Here is a 6695-nt window from a genome sequence, read left to right as displayed (position 1 = left end):
GATCGTCTATACCGTGTTTATACAGTATCTTCATCTTATATACGATTTTCAAGCACACAAATATATTCAAGATCTTAAACCTGGTTTAACCATTTTAATTTTTTTTTATATTTACACATTAACTCTTGTTGATTTTCAAACCTAACAATAACAAACAGTTGGAAATGCCACCTTGTTAGGTTGAAAAGGTAAACGAAAGGGAAAAGGGGACAGGTAACCTGACTTGCAGTATATAAATTCAAAATTGTAAATCTCAATATCACATTTAGAACATTGATGGTTGTTGATTAAGTTTACAATATAACATTTTTGTATGAAAGTGTTGTGTATCCTGTGCAGCATTTCATGTTAACAAATAGAGCAAGTAAATATCAAAATGCTGAAAAAGTCAATATCTAATGATACATATTATAAATACTGCTTTTTTTTTAAACATTTTGATATGTTGAAAATACCATGTAATCATGGAAGTGTCCTCCTAGCATCGTCACCTCCGTGTGGTGGGGTAGTTTTATTGTCTGGGTCATCAGTCTCTGGTAGTGTCTCCGATGGCAAAGTGGTACTAATTGAGGGTCCAGACAAATAACATTTTCAAAAACCCTGATGAACGAGGAGTACAATAAGACACCATGCCCAGAATAGGGAGACAAGGACTCTCCTAGAGCCAGGCTTTGGAGGGGAGCTTGTTGGTGAGTGCCAGGTGACCGGGCCTTAGCCCAGTGGGTTTGGTTGGTCACAGCCCAGATAGAATAACCTAGAGCCATCATTCTGTAGGCTCAGCATCAATGGGGAGAGACATTAGGGTCAGTTGCAACATGTTTCGGGCAGCAGAAAAGGGTAAAACTTACACAAGCCAGCTCTCAGGGTGATAAACTGGTAATACAGGTCCCCCTCTAGCGGTGAGGTAGCCAAAGCTAGCATGATATCGTACCAGCTGGAAATAGTTTGACCCTGATCCATGCAAGGCACTGAATCTGGAACAAGAGTCATTGTTGATGGTTGAACTCTTTTTTTTTTTTTTTTTTTACGAGTAGCTCAGAAAGAGAAGACTTTTCAGGTGAGTGTGGGAATACCCGAAAACCTACAGCTGAGCACTAGTATATTTGAATTTCCCCCCACTCAACTTCTTCTTCTTCTTCTTCCTCTTTCGGCTTTTCCCGTCAGGGGTCGCCACAGCGTGTCAACTTTCTCCATCTAACCCTATTCTCTGTATCCTCCTCTCTCACACCAACTACCTTCATATCCTCTCTCACTACGTCCATAAATCTTCTCTTTGGTCTTCCTCGAGACCTCTTGCCCGGCAGCTCCAATTCCAGCATCCGTCTACCAATATATTCTCCATCCCTCCTCTGTCCATGACCCAACCATCTCAGTTTGGCTTCTCTGACCTTCTCTCCAAAACATCTAACATGTGCTGTTCCTCTGATAGACTCATTCCTGATCCTATTCATCCTGGTCACTCCCAAAGTGAACCTCAGCATCTTCCTCTCTGCAACCTCTAGTTCTGCCTGCTGTCTTTTGGTCATTGTAACAGTTTCTAGTCCATATATCATCGCTGGTCTCACCACTGTCTTGTACACCTTTCCTTTTATTCTGGCCGATAGTCTTCTATCACATAGTACCCCTGACACTTTTCTCCACCCCTTCCAACCTGCTTGGACCCGTCTCTTCACCTCTTTTCCGCACTCTCCGTTGCTCTGGACTGTTGACCCTAAGTACCTGAAATCCTCCACCTTCTTGATCTCCACTCCCTGTAGCCTCACCGCTCCACCCGAGTTCCTCTCGTTCACACACATATATTCTGTCTTGCTGCGACTAACTTTCATTCCTCTCCTTTCCAGAGCATACCTCCACCTCTCTAGATTTTCCTCTACCTGTTGTCTGCTTTCACTACAGATCACAATGTCATCCGCAAACATCATGGTCCATGGAGATTCCTGTCTAACCTCATCTGTCAGCCTATCCATCACCATTGCGAACAAGAAGGGGCTCAGAGCTGATCCCTGATGGAGTCCCACTTCCACCTTGAACTTCTCTGTTACCCCTACAGCACACCGTACCAGTGTCTCACAGCTCGCATACATGTCCTGCACCAGTCTAACATACTTCTCTGCCACTCCAGACTTCCTCATACAATACCAGAGCTCCTCTCTTGGCACCCTGTCATATGCCTTTTCTAGGTCTACAAAAACACAATGCAGCTCCCTCTGACCTTCTCTGTACTTTTCTATTAGCATTCTCAATGCAAATACTGCATCTGTAGTACTCTTCCTAGGCATAAAGCCATACTGCTGTTCACAGATGCTGACTTCTGCGCTCAGTCTAGTTTCCACTACTCTTTCCCATAACTTCATTGTATGGCTCATCAACTTTATCCCTCTATAGTTGCCACAATTCTGCACATCCCTTTATTCTTAAAAATAGGCACCATCACACTTTGTCTCCATTCTTCAGGCATCTTCTCACTCTCTAAGATCCTGTTGAATAGTCTAGTCAGAAAATCTACCGCTGCCTCTCCTAGACACTTCCACACCTCCACAGGTATATCAACAGGACCAACTGCTTTTCCACTCTTCATCCTCTTCAATGCCTTCCTCACTTCACTTTTACTAATTTTTGCTACTTTGTGGCCTACGATAATCACCTCTTCTACCCTTGCCTCGCTTTCATTTTCCACATTCATCAGTTCTTCAAAGTACTCTTTCCATCTTCCCATTACTCTTTTAGCATCTGTCTATACATTTCCCTCTCCGTCCTTAATCACCCGGACCTGTTGTACATCCTTTTCCATCTTTATCTCTCTGTTTCGCCAACCTGTAGAGATCACCAGCCTGTATAGATCATTCTCACCCTCCTTATCAACCGAGCATATAAGTCATCATAAGCCCTTAGTTTTGCCTTTGCTACCTCTATCTTTACCTTTCGCCACATCTCCCTGAACTCCTGTCTGTTCTCTTCAGTCCTCTCAGTATCCCACTTCTTCTTTGCAAACCTCTTTCTCTGTATACACTCCTGCACTTCCTCATTCCACCACCACGTCTCCTTATCTACTTTCCTTCCAGATGACACACCAAGTACTCTTCTACCTGTCTCCCTGATAACACTAGCTGTTGTTGTCCAATCATCTGGAAGCTCACCCTGACCACCCAGACCCTTTCTCAACTCCTCCCTGAAAACATGCAACATTCCTCCCTTTTCAGCTTCCACCATTTTGTCCTGTGCTCTGCCTTTGTCCTCTTCATCTTCCTTGTCACCAGAGTCATCCTACAAACCACCATCCTATGCTGTCTGGCTACACTCTCACCTACAACTACTTTGCAGTCATTGATCTCTTTCCGGTTACCTCGTCTATACAAGATGTAGTCTACCTGAGTGCTCCTACCTCCGCTCTTATAAGTTACCCTATGTTCCTGTTTTTTCTGGAAAAAGGTATTCACTACAGCTATTTCCATCCTTTTTGCAAAATCTACCACCATCTGTCCCTCTCAATTCCTATCCTGGATACCAAATCTGCCCATCACTTCTTCATCCCCTCTATTGCCTTCACCAACATGTCCATTGAAGTCTGCACCAATTATCACTCTCTCATTGCTGGGAATATTCTGCATCACTTCATCTAACTCATTCCAGAACTTCTCCTTCTCTTCAGATTCACATCCCACCTGTGGGGCATAGCCACTAACAACATTGAGCATCACACCTTCAATTTTCAGTTTCAGACTCATAAGTCTATCTGACATTCTTTTCACCTCTAGGACGTTCCTAACAAACTCCTCCTTCAAGATAACTCCTACTCCATGTCTCTTCTTGTCAGTACCATGATAGTATAACTCAAAGCCTGCTCCTAAGCTTCTAGCCTTACTACCTTTCCACTTGGTCTCCTGGACACACAGTATATCCACCTTCCTTCTCTGCATCATGTCGACCAACTCTCTACCTTTTCCTGTCATAGTCCCAATATTCAAAGTCCCTACTCTCGACCCAGGCTCTTTCCTTTCCTCCTCTCTCTCTGCTTCTGAACACGCACTCCTCCTCTTCTTGTTCTTGTTCTTGTTCTTGTTCTTGTTCTTGTTCTTCGACCCACAGTAGCCCAATTTCCATTAGTACCCTGTAGGTCATCAGTACCAATGGCGGTCGTTGTTAACCTGGTCGGCGATCGATCCGGTATGGTATAGTTTTGGTTGACTCGCATGTTTGGTTTTGGCAAAAGTTTTACGCCGGATGCCCTTCCTGACGCAACCCTCTGCATTTATCCGGGCTTGGGACCGGCACAGGAAGACACTGCTCTGTGCCCCAAGGCAGGCTTGGAGAGACACAGGCCAGTGCCGCCCTGAGGCTGCATTTTTCCCCCCACTCAGCCAGAGGGTCATTTCCTGGAGATTATATGGGGAAGAAAGGTGAACTCCGACTGTTGGCATTTATGCACCAAACACTATAGGAGCACCCAGCCTTCTCAGAGTCAGTGGAAGGCATCCTGGTTAGAGCGCCTCTTGTGCTCTACCTCAGGTAGGAGGCTTGAATGCTAATTCAGGCAGAAAAACCCAAAAAGGGGTGACTGGGAGAAAAGGCATGTGTCATCCCAACCCAAATGTTATTACATTATTGTACTTTTGTGCAACACACAAATTGGCCGTAGTTGAACCATGTTTGAGTATTAAAATGCTCATGAATGTACATGGTACCAAAACGCCTTGGGCCAGAGATCAGTGATCAGCTTTAAGGTCATTTCATCAGACCTGCAACCGTATACAGTTCCGCCCAGAAATATTTGGATAGTGACACAATCTTCATGATTTGGGCTCTACATGCCACCACATTGGACTTGAAATGAAACTACAACAGCATTGAAGTGCAGACTTTAAGGCTTAATTCAAGGTGATGAACAAAAATGATTAAACATGTAGGAATTGTAGCTATTTTTATACAAAACGCTCCGCATTTCAGGGACTCAAAAGCAATTGGACAAATAAGCGTAAGCCTAAGTAACATGTAACTTTTAAATATTTTGTTGAGAATCCTTTGCAGGTAATGACTGCCTGAAGTCTGGAACCCACGGACGTCACCAAACGCTGGCTTTCCTCCTTTGTGATGCTTTGCCAGACCTTTACTGCAGCGGTCTTCAGTTGTTGCCTGTGGATCTTTCTGCCTCAAGATTTGTCTTGAGCAAGTGAAATGCATGCTTGATTGGGTTAAGATCTGGTGATCGCAGAATATTCCACTTCTTTGCTTTAAAAAAACAAACAAACAAAGAAAAAACAACTCCTTGGTTGCGTTTGCAGTATGTTTTGGATTATTGTCAATCTGTACTGTGAAGCGCTATCCAATTAACTTTGCTGAATCTGAGCAGAAAGTATACCCCGATGCACTTCACAATTCATCCAGCTGCTTCTGTCTTTTGTAACATCATCAATAAACACGAGTGACCCAGTGCCATTGGAAGCCATGCATGCCCCTTCCATCACACGGCCCCCACCATGATTTACAGAAACTGTGGTGTGCTTTGGATCATGAGTGGTTCCAATTCTCCAAACTTTCTTCTTCCCGTCATTCTGGTACATTTTGATCTTAGTCTCATCTCTCCAAAGAATGCTGTTCCAGAACTGGGCTGGCCTCTTCCAGCTGTTTTTGGCCAAGTCAATTCTGGCCTTTCTATTTTTGAGGCTGATTAATGGTTTGCACCTCGTGGTGAATCCTTTGTTTTTACTCTCATGAAGTCTTCTCTTTATGGTGGACTTAGATTCTGATACACCCACTTCCTGGAGAGTCTTCTTCATTTGAGAGGGGTTTTTCTTCACCATGGAAAGGATTCTGTAATCATCCTCCACTTTTGTCTTCTGTGGACATCCAGGCTTTTTTGAGTTCCCAAGCTTACCACTGTACTTTTTATTTTCCTCGGAATGTACCAAACTGTTGATTTGGCCACTCTTAACATTTCTGCTGTCTCTTTGATGGATTTCTTCTTTTTTTCTGAATGCAAAACACCTCACCTGGAATCAACTCCAGACCTTTTAACTGCTTAATTGACAGGTTATCAAGGGAAGAGCCCATGCAGCCTTGTTTTTTTTTTTTTTTACAGTTTTCTGAGTCAATTGTCCAATTACTTTAGGTCCCTTTAAATAGAGCCGACAACGTATTAAAGTGCTATAATTTGTAAACCCTTTCTCCAATTTGGATGGGAAAACTCAAATTACAACTGAGAGTCTGCACTTTAAGCTCATTTCGATATAATTGTATCCTGAATATGTATTTGTAAACAGCCAAAATAACAACATTTGTGTCCAAATATTTCTGGGGCTAACTGTATACTGGGTACTCGGATGAGGAGAGGTGTAGAACTTTTCCACTGATCACCACCCGAGGATGGATTGGATCAGGTGGTGAGTGAAGCCTGTTGGACAGACCTGCTAAAACCCAAACATTTAACCCAAACATTTAATTTTAGCCATGAACTCAAACTAATTTCTCATACAACATAGGTCAGGGCCACGGAAACTGAATAGTCTATATTCAACCTTCTTTGCCAGTGTTGCTGCCATGATTAGCACCATTAGAAGTACTGGACTTCAAAAGTGGTTGCAGCCTTGGCAGTCAAGGAGGAGACTGGAGAGACCATGGAGAAGGACTTTCAGTTGACTTCAGGCAATGGAAGCTGGGTGTAGTCCAAGCTCAATGGAAGGAGGCTGTTTAGCTCAGCG

The sequence above is a fragment of the Fistularia commersonii genome, chromosome 33 (assembly GCF_037954325.1).
Source record: "Fistularia commersonii isolate RoL2024-O1a breed Wild chromosome 33, RoL_Fcom_v1.0, whole genome shotgun sequence".
Lineage (NCBI taxonomy): Eukaryota > Metazoa > Chordata > Actinopteri > Syngnathiformes > Fistulariidae > Fistularia > Fistularia commersonii.
Note: the sequence above shows the minus strand (reverse complement) of the source record.